The 22,646-nt window shown below is 45.2% G+C and overlaps 1 protein-coding gene across 2 annotated transcripts in view; it reads left to right on the top strand.

The window, feature by feature from the left end:
* Window positions 1-5,350: 5,350 nt before the first annotated feature.
* sema4c (sema domain, immunoglobulin domain (Ig), transmembrane domain (TM) and short cytoplasmic domain, (semaphorin) 4C) overlaps window positions 5,351-22,646 on the top strand; it is a 109,996-nt gene continuing 92,700 nt past the window's right edge. The window contains exon 1 of one of the 2 annotated variants that reach the window (XM_030417158.1): window positions 5,351-5,996. The gene's annotated coding sequence lies outside the window, so the exon portion shown is untranslated. The remainder of the gene's footprint in view (window positions 5,997-22,646) is intronic. The other variant, XM_030417157.1, reaches the window with a different exon arrangement.

Raw genomic sequence — 22,646 nt, 5'->3', positions numbered from 1 at the left:
GTCTGCTGCCCCAGTAGACTGCTGCATACAAGATGACAGATGCCACCACAGAGTCAAAAAAAAAGATTCAGAGGTGCTCCGGCAGACTCCAAGGGACCTTCGGGTGATCTCACACCTGCTACGTTTGGTGCGTTTTCCTTAGTACAGTTAATTTGGGCTGATGTGAATCAGTCTGTCGCAAAGACGGGGTGGACCCAGGTGCCGTCATTTTGTGGAAACTCCAATGCCAGAATAAATGTTGGAAGTGTACGTTTCTTTCTGTTAGGCTTAGGCACAAAAAAAAAAAAAACACTTGGTTAGGAAAAGAACTGTGGAACTGTAACACAGATGGATATTGTCCCGACGTCTCGTTAAAAGTAACCAGCGGCTCTGCACAAATGCCGAAACGCCGTCTTGAACAGTGGTCTCTCGCTTGTCAGCCGTCTCACCCAGCTGTCACACCAGCACCATCCCCTTCTCCTGACGTCAATGTTATCTTAGAGGCAAGAAAAGGGAATGTGACATAATGCATATTGAAGCAATTTTGATCAAATATAATAAAAGAAGCGTAAAATGCCAGCATTTTAGTCTGGCTGTTGGACTGGCTGAAACCGTGTGAGAGGAGCCTCATTTCAAACGCCAAATGGCTTTTAAATCTGTGTGCTGAATTGTTCACAAAGTGATCCTCCAGTATGTATCATTTCTTGACCAGGGGAACACATATGAAGCGTCAGTATTTGGGTGTGGGGATTTACAGACATCATTTAGTGGAAAGGTGTTTGATTTGAGAAATGCATCCACCAGCAGCTCCTCGGTCAGGCTTGCACTGAGTTGGAGGCACCGCAGAACAAAGCCGAGCATCAGCCTCCTGTATTCACCCTCTTTTCTCCTCCGGTGACTGAGTCATCAGAAAATGTTTGGCCGTGTCAGTCTCCTGTGTGTTAGCCGGAGTCTGACTTATGGCGGATGAGAAGAATCGCAGCAAGGACAATCCTGTCAGACAGTCTGTGATCCTACTTACTGTTGGTGAGGTAGTCAACAGAGCCTCATTCATCCACACAGACACTGCACACACACTCAAGTAACCTGTGATTCATTGAAAGAATCACTCACCTTAAAATGATCTGTTGAAAATACTTTTTCAAAGTAAAGAGTCAAGTCTGCATCTTTTCACCATCTCATATTAATTTGTGCAACAAAAAAAAAAAACGCAACACCTCGTGCAACTGGAATGTTGTAATTACTTGTGCACCCTTGTAATTGTTTATCAGATGCTGTGAAAAAAACAGTGAGCGAGGGCTGCGAGCTGTCGTCTCGCTATCAGCCGCTATCTTTCTTTGCCGCTCTGTCAGGCATTAGCCGGTAATTTATGCTTTCACACTCTCAAGGCCTTGTGCTCATGGCGGCAGCATCGCTGCATTCGGCGAAGTTTTCGCTTTCAGTCTGTTGACGGCTGTACATTGACTGATAAACAGAAACGCTGACAAATTGAGTGCTCCTTCACGCCCACTGCAGGTGTTCGAACAAAAAAAATAAAAATATTAAAACGGGAATAAAAAAGGCTCCCATTGGAGCGGAGGTGTGAATTAAACTCCAGCTCACTTTGGCATGATGCATTTTTGAAGCGAGAGAAGCCAGTCAGAATCTAAATGTGCTCTTTTGACGGACAGTTCAAACAGACACTTTTGACCATCTTGCTAAAAAGTGAAGCCAAAGAAAATTTATATAATGATATATGATCAAGCAACTCGAATTGAGTTGCTTCTTGGACAAAATTACAGATTTCAAGCATGGCAGAAAGAGTGCAATACCATCAGATCAGCACCGTGGATTCCTTAAGTCATATCTGGATAGCTTTCAGGGGCCTGGGGGCCATGAAACATGCTCAGCATATAGAGAACTGAGTGAGAGATGAGTTAAAAAACACCACATAAAGTTGTCTGATACATTGAAACTGTTATTTATCCTGCGCCGGCTGCACAGTGCATCAATAACAAATTGAACTTGAGGTCAGGCATGGAGCTTTACACATGGCTGCTTCTCCACATAATACATCTGAAGTCTATTTTATCCAACCTTGGGTGCAAATAATCCCTGCAAATTAATTTTCATCCTAGTCTTTCATTTGAAAGTGTTATTGACTGGAAATAGACGCGGAAAACATCCAGGGAAGGTCGAGGTCTGCTCATTTCTTATTTAAAAACGCTTTCTTTTTATTCAAATTCCTAGAAGGCCGTACTCACCGTACTAAGAGCAGCTCTCCAGCATGCAACCCACATTTTCTCAACAGTGTCTCTTGATGTGGCCTGAGGCCGTGCTACTGCTCCCTTTTCATCACTGAGCTGTTTTTAACACGCCGCCGAATGAGAGTCCGACTTCCAAATTAGTGTCCTAAATCCAAACTCATTAACTCGCAAAAACCAAACAAATCTGTGCCACTGCGTCTACAACCTGATGCGTGTTTGAGATCACAAGCATTATAGCTCAGCCTTGTTTTTTTGCTAATCTGTCTGTGCGAGGATTTGGGCGACTGTCTTCGCGGCGCTCACATCAGGCGGCATGTGAAATTCAGGCAGGCAGTTTAGCGTTGGGATGGGGATGAGAGGTGCGAGACGTGTGCTTACAGGCGGCGGGGGAACAGCGGTTGAAGTGCTGCAAGTGTTGCTGCGGGAAAAAGATATTACATCAGATAATCGAAGATGAGAGGAAATGTCTTATTTTCAGTCTGGGTTTATTGATTACCGCTCAGGTTAAAAGGCCCCGCGGTGCAGCTGCTGCGAGGAGACAAAAATAATTTTCAATATTTTCTGTGCTAATCCACAAAGATTATCAATCTATCATTTGCCTGTTAATCTTTCTGCTTAATCTTTGGATCATAATCCCGTGTCTTGTTTGCTATTTCATGTTTTTGTCCTCCCTGCCAGATTATTAATCTTACAAGATAAGGTCACCCGGAAAAGGAAAATCCAGCCATTATCCGCTCAACCCCTTGTTTTGTTGTCCACGGAACATTTCTCGCAGCATTCTCACGAACGGGGGCCGATGAAAGTAAAATAACATAAAAATGGCTCCCAGCAGCTCCATATAACTCTCCAGAAGCCCTGAGATCCCAAAATTGATTTGCAGACATGTTTTTTGCACCGTTTTTTGAGGCCAAAAATCTTCACTGTAGCTGCTAAACTGAAAGCGTTAGCGTGCGTTGGGTGCACAAGCCAAAATGTGTGTTAAGGGTGTGAATATTGCTTCTTCAATCTGAGATCTAAGGGCTTGGATTACACCAGACGAGCTGTAATGTAGTGATTTTGTGGGATGTTTTGGTTTATTTTTTTTACATTTTAAAACAAGTCCCCCTGTGCTTCAGGTGTTTAGGGGAATGCTGCAAGGCTGTTTGCTGTGAAGCTCCAGAAATGAGTGAATCTTTATTTTTGGGTGAATTTATCCTTTAATGCAACACATTTGGCCTCTGATTCCTAAGACGTATTCATTTATTCTTGCAGTGTAAGTCAACCCATAACTTGAACCAGTTTGTATCAAAGCCGGAGGGGTAACCTCCCAGCATGCACCGGGGCGACAAAGCGATGGACAGAAGTCTCATTTCTAGTGTGATCCTGCGTGGTTACTGATGTTACTGATGTTACTGTGCCTTACAATGTTCCTCAGTGTTTCCCTCAATGCTAATGTTGTTACAGTTGGTTATTGAAGGGGAATGTCATCGATTTTACGCATTAGGTTCTGTTAACAAGTCACATGGGGCGCTACTCAGTCAGTGAAAACTGTTTTAGACTTTGAAAGAGAGCAGAAGACATTACATAACTTACCCTGATGACATAATCAGGGTAATCTTGGGTTTAGCTTCGACAGCCAAAATGTGTTGATGGAACTAAACTCATATTAGGGAATAAAAGTTATAATATTTCCTATTATTTTGTCTTTTGTCAGTCCTCCAGCTTTAAGAAAGTGCCTAACTAAATTCCTGGAAAACCCCTTTAAGAGTACATATACATATTTATGTTTACCGTACAACATGATTGATGTACGTGTTGATGATTTGCTCTGCAGTGTGACTGAATATAGCGTGACTTTGGTTGAGGAGTGGACATTAATCCTGGCCTTTCTTGTTTGTCCTGTCAAGGACAATGAATCTCTTTATGTTTAACAGGCTAGAACTTGAAAAACACAGTCATGTGACATGGACATGATATAATCCCTTATTTTTGCAATAGGGAAATAATGTTCATTTCAAAGGTAGTAGAGTAGAATCCATTTTAACGGCGTTATTAATGACATAAATTCAACGTTACAGCACTGCTGTTGTTCCAATCAGCTGGCCCCTCGAGTGGCTGCTAGTTTGGTGCGCTACCTTACATTGCGGAGGCAAGCTCGCAAACATTAACGTTGCCAGTGCTAGTCAACAACAGGTTAACATTTGCTTTGACTGTCGATGTATTATCTTTAAAACATTTTCATCAGTCTGACCTTTTAAAGTGCACCGGAGGCTTCAGGTTTAACAGAGAAACTCTTCCTCCTTCGGCAGATGAATTTGTCGACAGTCTTCTAGTGTCAGACTCTGCTCAGACATCATTTTACTCAGCTCAGACATCCGAGTGAAGTAAAAATGGGCTAAAAACATTTTTTGAATGGGAAATAGCGCTCCTGTATCGATAAAAATGACAGCAGAGAAGCAGCAATTCACGTTTGGAGGAAAAGAAACACATGAAGTACATCCGATCCTAAATTCTGCCGTGTTGCAGAGATGCATGAGAGAAAAACAAATATGATTGTAACATTTGTTCGAAGGCCTCGTCTGAAAAGAGCTCAAAGACTCATGAACAGCAGATAATGTTCCCTCAGCTCGGCAATAACAGTGAAGGCAATAATAATATTGCTGTGTTAAAGCTGTATCGGTCTCCAGCTGAATGTTTTCTCTGCCGTAGAGGGAGAACCACCATCACTCTGGTTCGCAGGGCAGGTCTGGACCCGGGTGCCTTGCTCACCGGCTCGTCCAGGCAGGAAGTGGTGAAGAACCAGACCCTCTTGTCTAACAATGCTCTCTTTAACAGACGGGGGCCACCCTGCTCCCCCCCCCCCCCCCCCCCCCCTTGTTATAAAGGGACCTCAGGTCAGACCCCAGGTTGGGAGGCACTTTGCTTCACTTTCCTCACAATGAAACTGTCTTCATCAAGCAGCGTCTGGGCTGCTGGGGGACCCCTCTGTGTTGGGGCCCTTGTTCGGAGAGGCTAATGGGCGGAGACCTGTTAGTTAGTGTGCCTTTTCTTTTTTCTTTCGTTCTTTAAACCTTCCCAGGTCCCTGCTGTGATGCGTACTGCAGAAGTAGGCTGGGGGCGCGCACACACAGTCGCACACACGCCGCAGCGCACACGCGCAAACACACACACACACACACACACACACACACACATCATTTCCAGTGGAGACTGGCACAGAGACGCAGCGCCACGACCACTCCGGTATGTCTGCTGGCCACGGACCGCTCAAACTTCTGCGCAGAGAGAGAGGCGGACACATCCATCCGGCTCGTCCCAGATAGCGGATTAAATTCACGCTCTCTTCTGTTTCTTTCCTTTTTTTCTCCCCCCTCTTTTTCTCCTCCTCCTCCTCCTCCTCCTTCTCCTCTGGTTTCGTGTTACAAAGCCTTGGGAGGGAGTTGCGCGGAAAGCCCAGTTCCTCTGTGTAGAAACTGAATGACAGGATCATATGGCTTGATTTCGCCTCACAGTCCTAAAAACATTTTTTATTTTTAGGAGAACAAAAAAAAAAAGAAAGAAAAATCGAGGCTGTAAAGAAAAAAGAGGAGAGAGAGGGACCGCGGGGCGAATTCGTCTCGAAACTGATGAGGATGTGGAATAATTTATAACTCCAATTCAAAAACAAACCCGAGATAACGGAGAGAGAGAAGGAGAGAGGAAAGGGGGGAGAAGCGGATACTGGATCTGTCGTCAGAACGGAGAGGAAAAGCGCAGGACTGCGATCATCGGCACCGTCGGCGGATTCACAAGGTAAGTTTGGAGCCGTTATTTGTCGTGATGGTCGGCGGTGTGGACCCGTAACAGACGATGAGGGGGGAGAGAGAGAGAGAGAGGCAGGAGGTGGAGGTAGATCCCGATCCCCGAGTCTCCGGATCTCCAACTGTTGCCACGAAGCCCTTCTTTTTTTTCCTCGGAAATTAGGACGCCTGCTTTCAGACACAATGCGCCGTCTGAGCGGACCTCTGAGGGGCTGTTTGGTTGTTTTCTTGATTCGGGGGAGGGAGAGCTCGGTGTGGTGCAACTTTATCTCCATTTCGCGCAGCGTAAACACAGCGCACTGCGGTCAGGAGCGGCTGGAAGGGGATCAACTCCCCGGGTTTACCTACTGTATGGCGTGTGTTTGTGTGTGTGTGCGTGTGTGTGTACAGTATGCACTGCTGCACGATTTCAAACTATACCCTGATGCATCACCCTCATCATATACAACGTGTGTGTGTGTGTGTGTGTGCTGCTGACATATCATCACTCTGCACCACCTCCTGTGGACAAACGTGCTCCTGAGTTCAGTCTGACGAGCCTGTGGAGCTCTCACATGCACTTTTAGGAACCTTTTCTTCCTCTTCTTCTTTCTTCTCCTTCTTCTTCTTCTCCTCCTTCTCCTTCAGTGTGCTCCTGTCGTCTCCTGGCATCCACGTAATCTCCCTGTGATATTCCCTAACTTACTTTGTGACTTGCGAACAGAGAGTTCCACAGCCCACAGTGATGTGATGGCGGTAGTTTTCTGCACTCACATGCTGAAGATGCACATTTTTTTTCAGACCTCTGCTGTAACATAGAAGATGGGATTTTAAAGGGCTCATCTCCACGCGGCGGTTATAGGTGTCATATATGACAAGAACTCAACGCCATAAAAGCAAAGAGTCCTTTCAGTTGCTGCCTCTATTTCCCGCTTGCTCAGCTGACACTCAAAAAATTAAGCTCTTCTGGTGACAATAATCCACCGACTTGAGATATTACTTTGGAGTGCTTTCCCCCTCATATTTCCCCTTCCAGAGTTCCCCCCCCCCCCCTTAATGAAGTAAGTATTAGCTCCAGTTGAGTGATTATTGTAATTACTGAGGGAGGGGGGCAGGCGTCCACGCCGGACAGTGAGCAAGGATTTGTGTAAGAAACGCTGGTGGTTTAGGAAGAGGAGGAGGAGGAGAAGTGGGGGGTCTGCCTGGTTTTTCTTGTCTTCTTCTTGTTTTGTTTTTTACAAGCTGGATGGTGCCACTGGCAGTTAACTAACAGACATTACGAGGAGGGGGGGGGAGTGTGTGGCCCTTCAAAAAAAAGACAGTGTAAGGTTTTTGCGGGGGAAGTTGGTGAGCAGAGTCGTGTTATTGCCTCGTGGGATGGAGGAAGATGACTATATATGAGCTTTATAGCGCTCGAGCGCTGGCATTGAGCCCCCTAAGTTGACATTTGCGGCGTAGAGATGCAGCGGAGGATAATCCCGCCAAAATACACTTTGCTCACCTTTTAATTTGTGGCATCAAGTTCGCGGGGGTTTAATAGGGAATAAAATTCCTCACATGAATGCACAGAGTAGATTAGACAAGACTGGAGCAGGCTACACGGAGGTACGTGTGGAAAGCCGGGTTCGGTCGTGGAGGGTTTTCCTCCAGACATCTGCATTATTCCCTGAGAAAGAGAGCTTTGAAAATCCAGTTTTATCCAGGGCAGGTCCAACAAAGACACACACACACACACACACACACACACACACACAAACGTATGCGCACACACTGCAGCTCTCTGGCCCCAGATGTTAATGCCTCCATTGAGAGAGCCACAGGACTCCTGCCGACTTGATCTCTTCATTGTCGGACAGACAATGGACCCCACATCCTGACCGCCAGCCTCCTTCCCATCTTCCCCACACACACTCCTTATGCTACCCACACACACACACACACACACACACACACACACACACGCACACATGCAATTAAAGAGCACAGTCTTGCAGACAAAGGACCGCACGCATCCCGCATATGTACAGACAGGCATGCTTTTACAGTCATGACGTGTTTTAGATATATATATATATATATATATATATGTTCTATGGTGGTGTTTGAGTCGGACAGATGTGAAACAATGAGTTGTTATCCACAGCATGTGTGTGTTTATGTGTCCTGTCCGGGTGATGTGTTCCACACTGCTGGGGTCCACTTCACGGAGAAGACAGAGCAGAACTAATGATCACTGTCACGACATATTCATAGCCCATCAATCGGTCCAAGTGTTTCGTGGTCAGAAAATAAAGAAAAGATGCCGTCAAAGTTTCGAGGAGTCAAAGACGACGTCTTCAAATGTTTCGTTTTGTCCGACGCACTCCCTCACACCCAAAGGTGTTCGATTTGATCGTACAAAACAAAGAAAAGCTGCAAATTCTTACATTTAAGAAGCAGGGTGATGTTTCTTATTTCATTATTTTCCCTTTTTTGAGTGTTTTGTTTCAGTCATCAAAAGCGTTGTTGATTCATTATCCTGCGTATGCACACATGTGACGTTGGTTCTGACACCAGCGGGCCGGCATTGCATCACAGCCGTTTCATCGTCACTGCGCCAGATGTCTCCTGTCTGCTGTGTGTGTTTGTGTGTGTTTAATTGTCATCTCTGTGTCACGTGCATCACGTCAGTGCAACAGATCCCGATGCCCACATGGTGAGCAGCTGAATGCACAGCAACCGTCCCGTGATAACAGGATGAATTTTTTTTTTTTTTTTTTTTTAATCATGGAACTGAAAGGCTTGGCGTACGGGGAACACACGCGCAGATCATTCAGTCTGTTGTCACGCTGCTCGTTCTAAGCTGCTGTAAGAGCGTATGGATCTGAATTCACTGACGATAATGTAATTTTCAATGGTGGTGGAGATCTTTTTCGCATCCTCCGCTAAGCAACAATTGGTGCGCCAGCTTCCCACAGGAGGTTTTTTTTTTCTTCTTTTCATTCCACCAAACAATTAAATTTCCCGTCTTTCTTGTCTTTCAAAAATCTGTTTCAGAGGCTTCTGATTTGCTTTTGTTTCGACTCTTTCAAACTGCTCTGTGTTTCCTGCTGAGCTGAAGGGAGTTTACATCTCGGGCCATGCCCTCTGTGCTCTGATGCTGCATGAACGGAATCGGCCTGATTCATTTTTTGATGCCTCACAGTGTGTGTGTGTGTGTGTGTGTGTGTGAGTGTGTGTGCATGTGTGTGTGAGATATGGTTCATGGCAGGCCAGATGCAAGGTCTGGAGAGCAGAAGCAGATGGGTCGTGTGTATGTGTGTGTGGGGGGGGGGGGGGGGGGGAATAACACACACACACACGGGAGGCGGGGCCGGGCTGGACAGGCTGATGTTTAGAGAAGAAGGAAGGGAAGGGGCTTGTTTACAAGAAGACCATGATGGTAAATGGGCTTCAGCAGGGTGCAGGGTCAAAGTGATACAAACCTTTCTCTGCACGTGTGCCTGCTTTATTAATGCTATTAGTTCATTATAATAAACACAATTAGCTATGGGGACGAGCTAAAGTGTGTGTGCATGTGTTTATGTTGAGAGGAGGTGTGATATGTGCACAGCTGTGGACGAAAAATGACACAGTCACACCAGAACACAAGTCTGGCTCACAGAATCACACTGACACACACTGACACACACTGACGCGAAGGATCTTTTACACAATGACACGACGACACAGCTCGTGGCGTCATTTTCCGTTTTTAGTTTGCCAAATTTCAGTACGAAACCCGCTCAATGTGTTGCTTCTTCTAACGAGGATGTTGCTTCTCCTCCTTCCTCCCTAACGTCCTGCTGTGTGTCCTTATTTCTTTTTGCCTTCTTCCTGACGAGGAGGATAAATGTGAGGCTCTCTCTCTCTCTCTCTCTTTTTTTTTTATTTTTTTTGTTTTTCCACTGACCTTCTCCCCTTCCACCATCTGCCATTTTGAAAAAGTTTTATCGCTTCTCGAGGAACAGTAGCCTGTAATTCTTCCTGTGCCCTGAAGCAGTATTTCTTTGTGCTGTAAAAATCAAACCGGGAGGAAATCTGCGGTGGCTCAGATAGCTCAACGCACTGCAACAGACAAAGTGGACAGGGCACCAGCAAACAGACACAGACGCATTAGAATGAAAAGTTAAGTGCAACCAGTGTGAAAGATCGGTCCAGGACCCTGGGCGGATACTTCTGTATCTTTTGGCAGATGGCAGCAGGGCATCATTACTACGTCTTCATGTCACTGTGGGCGACGTGTGCCATACTGTCTGAGTGCACCGGCTTGACGCGAGGTACAAGACAACAAAAAAAAATATATGCATTTCTTCAAAGGAAATAATACACATCGGAGGCGTTAGGGCCAGGGTTGAAATGTCACTGCTTTTTAAATCTCACACGGAAAAGGTCCTGGAGCTGTCTCGACAACTTCAGCAATTGATTTGACTGATTTTGCAGCTGGGAGTAACGCCTCTACTTTCTTTTTCTGTGGAACAATCAACAGCTCACTCAGAAATCAAGTGTTTTTACACCCAAACGGTGTACTTTGTAGACGTTCCTCAATGCTACGTGTGCATTCTGAATCCCTGGCCACGTTACATTCCATGGCAGCATTATCTTAAAGTCCCATATGTGCAGTATTCTCACCGTGCTGATGATATCCGATTGGTGTCTCCATCTTTGCCCGTGTTTTTATTTATTCGCAGTGTGCCGAGCTCTTCCGGCTCTTCCTGACTCATTTGTGTACAAAAAACGTTTCCAACGTCTCAGATGTCGTGCAGCCATAATTCATTGTTGTTAAAATCCTACAGAGGGGCACTATTAATATAGAACACAAGCTGCGCAAAGGCGGAAGCGCACACACACATTCTGCACAGCCCTCCGGCCCCCTTCTCGGTGGCTCGAAGGCCCGCTGAGAAGTTTCCATCAGGCAGTGAAGATGGATCCAGAGGGTTTTGGCAGCGGCTGTGATTGCAGTTGTTCCGAGACGGGGAGCTTTTGCTCTTCTGCAACTTGGCCCTTCCCTTTGAGCTCTCTCACTCTCTCTCTCTCCCTCTCTCGTCCTCTGTCTCTCGCCCAGCTACACTCGCATATTTTTTCCCTCCTCTGCCCCTCTCTCGCACTCGTTTCGGGCTCAATTCGAGTAGCATAATGAGGTCAATTTTTTGCGTTGCCAAAGTGTAAGCACTTAACACTTACATAGCTCAACTTTAATTGAACAGACAAGTGCGTATTCAGGCTATTGTGAATGAAAACTATGCTTGCATAGAGGGGAAAGCACTATAATCCTATTGGAGGCTCTAATAGTAGTGCCAGCACTCTGAATGCCACCATTATGGATCCACCTCTCTTACCCTCAAATCAGTTGAGTTAGATTGAATGAGGTCTTATTGGCATTGTTGTCAGAAATTGACATTATTACCCGAAATTGTAATACCCTCAGAATGTGGAAAGCAAGGCAGTAATAAATATTTGTCACTCCCCATGAATGATGCAGCTCCCCTTTGGGCCAATCAATAAATAAATAAGCCCTGAGGGGGGGAAAGTGTTTCCAGGAACGTCAGACTGGTGGAAAATTCAATATGGTGCATTCTGACGCACCCGGAGGCAAATCTGTCGAGCCGGCGTAGCTGGATGCACCAAATGCTTTAGCTCTTGCGGCGTGGATGTTTTGTTTATCGAAGCCTTTCATTCTGACCTGTAATTTCCCCCCCTGTCGTCCTGATAAATGTAATTTCAAAGATGTCAGAATGTGGCGGTGAGAGGCATCACCCAAATCTAATCAGCGATGTCTGAAACAAACGAACAAACAGATGGAGAAGTAATCCATAGCTCCCCGCCACGGCATAAATGTTTGTGTGCTTTCTTTTTCTTTTCTTTTTTTTGGTGAGGGGGTTTTTCTCCGCACAACACACTCTCTATCTGCTGCCTTTATGCGTGATGTGCTCGGAGAGTTACTGGAGGCCTTTAGAAGGAACTCGGTGGAGCTGCTCCGGGTGGCTCGGGTCGTCTGCATTATTTATCAGCGGTGGAGTGGAGGTGGAGGAGAGCCCTGACCTGCTTGTTGTTACCAGCTGACCACTATTGGCCATCTGCTGCCCGCCAACTTCTCTCTCTCTCTCTCTCTCTCTCTCTCCCTCTCTCTGTCTATCATTACTTCGCTCTTTCTCTCTCTCTCTCTCTCTCTCTCCGTCTCTCTCTCTCTCACGATCCATCTCCATGATGCTCTGCTGTCTGTGTTCGCATCGGACTTTCTATCAATAACTGGGTTTCCATCCAAGTTTTTATGGAAAACAGGACACATGGAGTCAGAGGGGTCAAATGGATTTTTTTGCTCACTCGTGATTTAGAAGGAGGGTTCAGCGCGACCTGTGTCAGGAAGAATTGATGACTAGGCATTTTTTCAGGAGGCAATTGGCATACAGTGGGGTCAACATCATATTTATTTATTTTTTTAACAAAGAAATATAACATTAATAGGAGAGTTTTGAAGGTGCTGGGGGGCGGAGTTTGGCTTTTTTTTTTTTCCAGCTTTAAGACGTTCTGCTAAGCTAAGCTAGCAGGGGTTAAAAACGAGAGACTTATTGATTTCTTTCCCTCCGTCTTCCTGGCACAAAAAGCAAATAAGCGTATTGCGCAGTTTGTCCGACTTGTGCTTTAATGAGCTGTCTGCGGCAACATGCTCTCTCCCAGCTAAATCATTAAAGCCCGTGTCCACATGCATACGGCCGTACCCATTTAAAGCGAGCTATCGCCGGCCGTGCAGTATGTTGTTTTCATCTCCTGAATGAGTCAAAGACAAGAGAGAGAGAAATCTTCTTCACATTTGATACTCGTCCAGTAATTTCCTCTTCAGATAGCAGCTGGACTGATCTCTCCCCGCTTCCTTCTGTTTCCTGGGTCTGCCCGTCCTTGGCTGCAGTCGAAATGTCTAAAGCTGGATTGGGGAGAGAGATAGTAATATATGCTCGGCCAAAAACCTTGTCAGCGAGCCAACTGTGTTTCGGGGGCACCGTGTAAGGTATTAAATATGTTTTCTGAGGCCCCCCGACGAGCCTGTTCGTCGTCTGCTCGTTGTTTTGTTTGTTCCGACTCAGCAGATGTTTTCTGGCTCGCTTGTCCGCGCTGTGTTCTGTGTACGGGGGACCGCCGGAATTGTTCTCTTTTTTTTTGTTATTCTGGTTTGGGTGACACGTCGAAGCTGTTCGGAGCCAGTGTGAGGTTCCCATTGTTTACTGTCAGTCGCGGCATTGCTGTGTGTGTATGTGTACTTTGCATGGAGTTTGCATATTCAGCTCTTGCTTCTTATTGTTTTTATGCATTGATTCCGGCGCAGTGTATGCAAATGTCTGTGAGATAACAGTAAAAGAAAATACAGGCTCATGGAGTGGATGTCTGAGATTGTGTGCATGTGTGTGTGTGTGAATAATGATGCAGATGAAGTGGGCAGCAAGAGGAAAGCAAGCCCCTGCCCTCCTCCTTTCCGTGTTAACCAGAGCATGGTGGTTTGTTTTTATGACAGCCTCTTTTTTTTTTTTTTTTTTTTTGGCATTGTTCTGGTCCGATAGAGCTCGCCCTCCCTACCGTGGGACTGGCCGTTAGTGGGCAGGAAGTGCCGGGAGCGCGCAGCGTGAGAGCACACACACTCACACACACGCATACATGCATACTGTAATGCAGACTCCGGCCCCTCCCGAGCTATCGCCCCGCACTCACACATAAAGTTTTGAGAGGACAATAAAAAGTTGCCCCGCGGCTCGCAGGCTGGTAAGCTGCAGCTTATCCAGGAAGGCGCTGCAGCCGGGCTAATGGCCTCTCTCCAGGGTAGGCACTACAGAGGGGCCCATCCAGGCTTATCAGCAGCAGGAGGGGCCCCTACACGGGTGCTCTTTGAGAACTGTGAGAGTAGCTTAGCTTTCACAGAGGGCTACCTCCGCTTATTTCCTGTTGTTCTTGTCTAATGTTATCTTGGCTGTACAGGAAAATCAAGGCTAGTCTTTACTGACTCCAAATGAAAACATAGATGTTTACCCAGCGTTGAACCTCCAATTGGAAATCAAAGTTAACTTGCACCTCTTGATGGAAGTTCAGGTCTTACTGGGTAGTCAGTGCTAGTGTTTTTTGTTGAAAAATCAATGTTAGAACAGTGTGGCTTTTACTTCTTTCTGGTACCACGGGACCCTTTTGGCAAGTGTGCAGAGGATCGTGGGCAATTACTGTTTAAATATCTGCACAGCAGTGGTGCATTTTTTTCTTATTCTTTTATTGAGTAAAGTCAAAGTAAAGAGCCAGCATGATTTGCAGGATATGACTGAAAGTGAGATAAAGTGACTGACTAATCAGATTTTGCCTCATGGCTGCAAGCATGACGGCTCCAGCATGACTGAGCCCCTGAGTCACTGCTCCTTCTCTTCCTCCGTAGAGGAGCAGGAAGTGGTACAGTTTACACAGCAGCTGCAGACTCCACTGCAGCGAGGTAACCAGTCGCTGTCGCTGTCGCTTCTTGTGAAGGATTTGCGAAACACAACCCTTTCTTTTGGCTGGATTGTGAAACAAATAAAGGCAGTACAGTACCGTGCCTAAATACCTTGAACCTGTTTGTTTCTGTTGATGCTGCCGCCTACTCTTCTGCTTTGCACATGGCCCGTGGTAGATGTGATGAGATCCCACATACCAAGAACAGCACATACGCTTCATAATCAACGTAATTGATCAATTAATACTGAAGCTGGATATACAGAATGATCCTGACGTGAAGAGCATCTTTATACCAGGTGGAGACGTGCTCTGATGGAGCCTTCTACTGGTGGCCATTGAGCAGATCAACTGGACGAGATGGGAGTTTACTCATTAATCCCCAATTATCTTTTTAGCGTCGGCTTAGTCTTGCACAAATTATATATTTTTGATAATTGGACATAACATTTTTGAGGATTTATTAGATTTTAGGCCTTCTTCGGTTTCAGTTTGTCCTAGTTTTTTTCGCAATGGAACATTTCTTTCTGATAACCAAAATAACAACAAAGAAAAGACTATATTCTGACAATGACAATACTTAGACCAGTCGCCAGGACAAAATGCTGGCAGTAAGCCTCTCTGCAAACCACTAGTACTTTCTCAAAGGCCTACACACCATACTGACTTTGACATTTCAACAATGGATTCGCTTGTAGTCGTAATGGTGGTTTCTCCAACTAGAACTGATGCCAGTGGAGGTTGACGATCGTGAAGACAACATGTCAGACGACCATAGACTAGCAATCTTTTTCTTTTTCTTTTTCAAAGCACAAAGACGTCTCTATGGCAAACTTTCTCGTTGTGATCAAAGAAAATGCAGCGGTTGCGCAGCAGTGGTCTCTGAAAGAAGTCCCATGGATGTAACCGCAGTGTAAGTATGTGCATCGAGGTTGATCAAAGAATGGAAAGACGTTTATTCCTGTGGTGTGTACAATTAAAGCATGATACAGCTTGATCATGTATGATATTTCCCTGGTGTCAGGTCGGTGATATCAACCAGTGGAATCCAATACGGAACAATAACTGCCTGTGGTATCTGCAGTGGGAATCCTGGTAATCCCCTGGATCAAGTATAAATACAGATTTATGGATTAATTTCCCCGTGTCAGCTCCCACAGGCTTATTGAAACATCACTGCTATCTTGACAGTGTTGGTTGTTGGTGCTAGCTCTGGTTAGCACATTGTTAGCCTCACCTCAAGTCTAGCGTCTCCTTTGAGCACAGCTGTATCAGCAGCTGCAGCTATAATAGTCCTGTTGTTGAGGTGTTGGTCTGGCGTGTGTGCCGGGGAGGAGGTGAAAGAGAGAGTCAGAGGCTGAGTTTGCCCCCTCACCCACCCCTATCCTGCTGCAGACTCACCTTTGACCCCCGGCTGGCTGAACCAACCCCCCCGTCCTGTTCCCGCTGCTCTTTTCCAGTCCACTGCTCGCTGCATGATGTCTGTCTGTCTGTCTGAAGGGAGGGATGGAAAGAGAAGAAAAGAGATAAATATGCTCAGTGGGATGAGGCAACAATAATATAAAGGAAATGAGATAAAGGAGGAGAGAGAACACATATTGGGAGGAGTACAAGGTCTGGGGAGAGGGGAAAAAAATAGAGAAAGGTAAACAGGTTGCCAGGTTTGGTCTAGTCCTGGAGAGAGACAGAGATTTGAAAGCGAGAAAAGAAGCCAGCCTGCGCAGACAACAGCCCTGAGAAACCAAGATAAGAGCCGACCAGCAGTCAACAATTACGCCATCAATTTCCAGACTGGCTTTCACCCCCTTCTCTCGCTCGCTCTTTCAATCTTCCTCGTCTTTCGCTCCTTGGTCCTCGCTCTTATTCTGTTTCCTCCCCTTTATTCCCCACTGCTGCGCTCCCGATGTGTTTTTGTAATAGAGCTCTCCACGTGCAGCCTGTTACACACACACACGCATGCACACATTGGTGCCTTCTGACAGTGAAAAAGATTACTCACCACTGCACTTTAAGTTTGCTTCGATCACTTCACTTGATGATTCTGGTTAATACTTAGTACTTCTACACTTCTGACGCTTTGAGCTTAGCAGCTACAGCGAGGACATTGGCTTTAAATTCTAGAGCGTCGCTAGAAATAACAAAATCGTTTGCGGCTGTAACAATAACATAGCTGCTGCTTACATGCAAATGCATTACCAAGAACATAACTAACAGTATTTTTTTTTAAGGCTTACTTTTATGTCACATAACTGTCTTGTGAAAACCATGAATCTTCAGAATGTCATGTTCCCACAGCCCTGTTTCTAGCTCCGTGACGGGGCACTTTCCATGCAAAGTGCTTTTAAATTGTTTATGCTCGGGTTTTCCAAACACCATATTTTGGGCTCTGTACTGTTGCTTCAGTAAGAATTTCCTGTGAATAAGAGCTTTCGACAGGGGATGGGGACACACTATACTTTCCCCAAAACTTGCAGTTAGTGTCATTCGCTCATACTCTTTGTTATTACTGTAATTATGAGTCTAATGACAGATGTGGACAGGAGGGTAAGACGTCATCACCTGTTTATTACGTCCCTGCGTCCAAAGTCTCAAAAGCAAAATGCACTGTCTCCTTCCTCTTAAAAAAAAAAAAAGCGGTTGAATACAGATTTGGTCATAGATTACCATGGCAACAGCTGAAGCTTATAAGCATTCGGGTCAACCCTTTTTTGTGCATGAAATAGTTAGAGGCAATTGTAAAGATTTAGGACAAAATCCTTAGTTCTGTGGAAAAGGCATTCTAGTGCAGCCAAAAAAAATCTAAGATCACCAAATGAGAATGAGCTGCCGTGACTTGAGGGAAGGATCTGATCGGACCCCCCCTTTACACATTGTGCCACGCAGATATGGAAGGCCACGTGCATTTTCTCACACACTCTCACCTGCGCTAACACATTCACGCATGCAGGCATTTGCACGCAAACCTTCATATGCGCACACACGCGTCTGTCTTCTCTCTCACTCTCTCACACACACACACGGCATATGGAACGGTTTATCTCGCAGTGTTGTTTTTCTTTTTTTTCATACCTATTAGGGAGTCTTTTTTAGGAACACCAGGGAGGAGAGAAAGGCAAACTCTTTAGTATGATTTTTTCGCCTGAGGTTAGACCAACCATGGAGAACAAACACACACACACACACACACCCCGAAAACTCTGAGCCACCCTCTGCCTCTACGCGTCAAAAAATCAATAGCACGTCTCTTTAAAAAAGCCTGAAACCTAATGGAAAGAGACAGTGAGAGAGTGAGAGGGGGATGCTGATCAACCCCACCAACACACACACACACACGCGCACACACACCCTGCTCGCTCTCCCTCTTACTCACTTTCTCTGCTGATTGTGCTTTTTCTTCCTCTCTGTCCATAGACAGATAGATAGACAGATAGATAGATAGATAGATAGATAGATAGATAGATAGATAGATAGATAGATAGATAGATAGATAGATAGATAGATAGATAGATAGATAGATAGATGTGTTACAGTAAGGTAGGGAAGGCAAGAGGAGTCGTGTCAAATTGAGGCGACTGAGTTAAATCGCTCTCCCTATTTAAAATTCATTGACCGTCCATCCTCCATCCCTCCATCCATCCCATCCTCTCATATCTCTGCAGCTGAACAGCTCTGATTTGTGTACCAGGATTAAATTCCTCAAATTTGTCTTTCACTCCCTGTGGGAGAAGACCGTGCTTTTTAATTAATTGATTTTGAAATGAAGTTAGCAGCCGCGCGTGTGCGTGGGTGTGTGTCTTCGCGGTTAAGCTGGGTGTGTGTGTGTGTGTGTGTGTGTGGTTGCAGCGGAATGTGTCTCTCTTTCTCTCTCCCTGACGCTTAGCCGGGTGGCTGAGGGGTGTGGATGTGTGTTTTGCTGAGTGTGTGCCTGCGTTCGTATCTGGGCCTTTGTAATTATCTACCGTCGGAGGAGCTGGAATGGAATGGATGTCGATGCCGAATCTACAAATCTACAGTAAATCTGGAGTGTAAAAAAATGACAATATATGGTTTAAGAGGGGTTATGTGCCTTGTGCGTTTAGTACAGATTGAACAAATGAGATATAAAATGCTAATTAGTGCACTTTGGAGGTTCTGCTAGGCGGGCTTTGTTACATCAGGGCATAGCCAGGCTAGCTGTTTACCAATGTTTCCAGTCTTTGTGCGAAGCTAAGCTAACTCATCTACTCACCAGTCAGTCTTCACAGGCCGACTTCAGTTGCAAGCTATTCCCACTCCACTCGGCAGCTCATAAACTGATCCATTTATATAAACGTGTGTATTATATAGTGTAGTAAGAAGCTTAGCGGTGGCGATGTTGTAGTCGCGTGACCACAACGAGGTTTGTTAGCAGCCTAATGTTAGCTTTTCCACTTCTGGCGCTTAAATTTTCGCTTCAGAAAATCATAAAAGTGATGTACAAACGTGAGAATTACCCCGCTGAACAAAAAATATGTAAATATCATAAGCTTGTGCTTGTGTCACAGAGATTATTTTCTGCCATAATCCAAAAATCCAATTGAAAAACACATCGTCCCTGCAGCACTCTATGTCATACGTTTAGGTGTTGGCTAATGATGATCGTTACAAGTGTTGTGCTGTTCGTGAGCGCTTTGTTAAACGTTAGTTGGGGTGAACAGACTGAAGCAAATCATTTCCTGAAAAGATCCGTTCATCGGTCGGTTCAGCTGTGCTCTCGAGCGGACGTTGGAGGTGTGTTCAACATTAAACACTGGTCTATGACCACAGTCAGGATCGATGACATTATGTAGACTAATACTCTATGTGTAGGCTGACATTCAGTATTACTGTGCATAGTGCTATGTGCATGCAGCAGCATTAAGCACACACAAATAATGTAGCTGTAAAGATCATTGACACTCACGGATTGTGGCGTTGTAGGCCACACAGACGAGCACTTCAGCTGTTGTTCCACTCAGCTACATTTTGAAACAGACAATATGTAATTTGTATGAATACAGTTTAGTATGGCAGATTTTAGGAAGTAACTGCAACTTCCTACCTGAGGACGGATTATTGCTTTCCACAAACCTGAACTTCCACTGAAGTTGAGATCAGCCTTTACATTATTATTCATTATATGAGTGAAATATGAGTAGGCTAAAGGGAGGCTGTCACCTAACAATGCATCAACCTCACCTTGACAGACACGCCACACCCGGTTTTTATCTCAAACATGCAACAGTTGCAGGTTGTGCTGTAGGATTACTGATGAACAGATACAGACTTGACAAACAGCGCTGAGCCGCTGTGATAAATGGTAATCAGAGCCGACATGAAAAAGGCTTCCCTCGGAATAATTACATGCTTCTTCATCTTTTTCACCAAACCACCTCACCTGTGCGACTCCTTTTTTTTTTTTTTTTTTTCCCCCACCCTGATCCAAACCGACCTGCTAAATAATGTAGGGTTTGTAACTGTGGCTGCTGTTGCTGATAAAAAGTCGCGTTAGTCTTCATTTGCTGAACGTTCTCCTTTATCAAGTTTTAAACCTGTTGGAAAATGTATCCGGGCCGTGCAGTTTTTACAGCTTTGCGATGAGAAGGGCAGAAAATGTCTGAAACTGAAAAAGCTAAGGTGTTAGCTCACTGTGAAAGTCACTGTCAACACCTCGGTTTTTCGCAGTACGGCCTTCCACTGCCTTCACGTTACAATGCAGTGGAGCAAAGTATCAGGTGTGACTTTAAACATGTTAAATAACCACGAGCCTCAAAAATGTAAAAATGTTGGAACAGATGACTGTATTTGCAATTTAACGTGGATCTGGAACCCCAACAACTGTTTCAGGAGGAAGCTATCATTAACCAAAGTGATTCAACACATCAGGTCAGGTGTGCTTGTTAGATGAAAGAGGACGGGGGCTTATTTAGCGAGAAGACGGTTAGCAGCTGGATGAGTCTCTTCGTCCCCAGCCGCTTCTGATTAAAATCCCCTCATAAAAAAATTATAGGCGGCCAAGTCGTAGCCACTTAATGTGAGGGATGGGTCAGGTAACTGTGAGTGTGTGTCCTCGCTCCTTCATGATTATTAACCAGTGTGTCTGAGTGAGGGCGTGAGCGCTCTGCTGCGCTCTCTTTGTTCATGTGTGAGTGTGTGTGTGTGTGGGATTTCTCTCTCTTTTTTTTTGCAGCTGCATGGACTCGCTTTGTTCCACAGAGCTGCTGTGTGTCATTGAACGCCTAACGTATTATGTGGCGCACAATGCCGTCCTCGCCGCAGCATGCTGCCTCAGCGCTCGCAGCCTACGAGGAACGTCAGCAGGCCGCGGTGTGCCTCACAGCGCTGGTGGTGGATCTGCTGCATGCTGTCAGACTCACGCCGTCTGTCGCAGTTTGTGTGTGTGTGTGTGTGTGTGTGTGTGTGTGTGTGTTTCTTTGTGTCTGTGTGTGTGCCTTTGCCTTTGTTTCTCTGAGTAGTCTGTGTGGCTGTTTCTTTGTGTCTGCTTGTTGTGAGAGTGTGCTAACCTTGTGTATCTTCATCTCTCTGTGTCTGAATGTGAGTGTGTAGTATGTGTGTATTTGTACCTGTGTGTGTTATTATCAGGTTTTGCGTCCTTGACTGTGTGTGTGTGTGTGTGTGTTTGTATGTCTGTGCGTGAGGGTGTGCCTCTGTCTAAGTGCTTTGTGTCTGCATCTACTTTAGTCTTATTAATTATATATATATATATCTCCAAATTGCGCCTGTGTGTGTGTGTGTGTGTTTGTGTGTGTGGGCGCACGTGTGTGTGTGTGCTACCACCGTTGTATGACAGACAGAGCTCCCGCTAGACTTTATTAACAACATTTACTAAAAAATCTGCTGGGTATGTCTAGGAGATTAAGATGTGCACGCACACATGCACACACACACACACACACACACACGCTGACAAGACTGACTCACACAGGCACCAAGGGTTTGAGGGGAGAGGGAGAGTGTGTATGTGTGTATGTGGGGGCGAGCTTTGCAAAAATCAACAAAAACATGCGCCGCAGCGTTCCAACACATTCATACTCACTTTGTTCTCACATATTCCTGTTCTGTCATACATACTGCGTCACGTCTCCCACTCAACACACCAAAAACACACACACACCGAGGCAGTTTGTGATTAGGATGAAGGCATCAGATGCTTGTGTTTATGATTTATGCATGTGTGTCTTCTCACCTGGGCTCCAGCACTCAGTATGATACCTCACACTTAAACACACACACACACACACACATACAAATCCTCAGACACCTGAGAAAGTGCACTAGTTTGCCAATGTGACATCAATGTGTGTGTGTGTGTGTGTGTGTGTGTGTGTGTGTGTGTGTGTGTACTCAGTGGAGCAGTAGCAGCAGTTGGAGTGGGCCCATCAACTTATTGGAACGCAGGATTGGTCAATTCCTCATTATTCATTTAAATGGAGGGACCACACAGGTAGAAGCTATTTAGACCTGAGAGGGAAAAAAGAGGCAGAGAAAAACCTGAAAAGTTAATGCAATCGTGCTGAAAAAAGGGGTAGAGGGACGTGAGAGGATTGATGTCGTTCTTATTTTTATTCATTAAGTACAGAGCAGGAGACTGGACATGGTTAGCCTTGCATTAAGCACAAAGATTGTAAGCAAGGGAAACAGCTAGTTGACTAGTAAACAAGCAACCTTGTTATCTCTGAAGCTCAATAGTAAAAATATTGGATCTTACAACAACAACAATGTACTAACAGACATGTGCAGATATGAAATAGCCAGATTAGCTGTTATCCAACAAATTCAACATGTTAAATTAACATCAATTTTGTATTACTTCCTGGTGTCTGGTCGAGCTGGAAGCCACTGCTCCCGGCTGTTTTTTTTTAATAGTTTGACAAACATTGTACCTCAAGACAGAGTCAGGCTATCTGCCAGCTTTCAGTCTTTATGCTAAGCTATGCTAAGCACATCCCAGCACTATCCCTAAACTTCAAACACTATGCTTTCAAATGTCTCTTTTAAATCTGAGAAAGGAAGCAAATAGGCATGTTTATAGGACAGCCGAACTATTCCTTTATATTCATGTCTGACATTTTAGGAATTAGGAAAAAGGAATTTGTTCAACTGTGTAACTTCTCCTTCATACGAATACTTTAATATTTTGTTAAAAAACTTTCTTTTATTCCTGACA

This window comes from Sparus aurata, chromosome 5 (genome assembly GCF_900880675.1).
Source record: "Sparus aurata chromosome 5, fSpaAur1.1, whole genome shotgun sequence".
Classification (NCBI taxonomy): Eukaryota; Metazoa; Chordata; class Actinopteri; order Spariformes; family Sparidae; genus Sparus; species Sparus aurata.
Note: the sequence above shows the minus strand (reverse complement) of the source record. Positions and strands in the feature narration are given on the sequence as shown.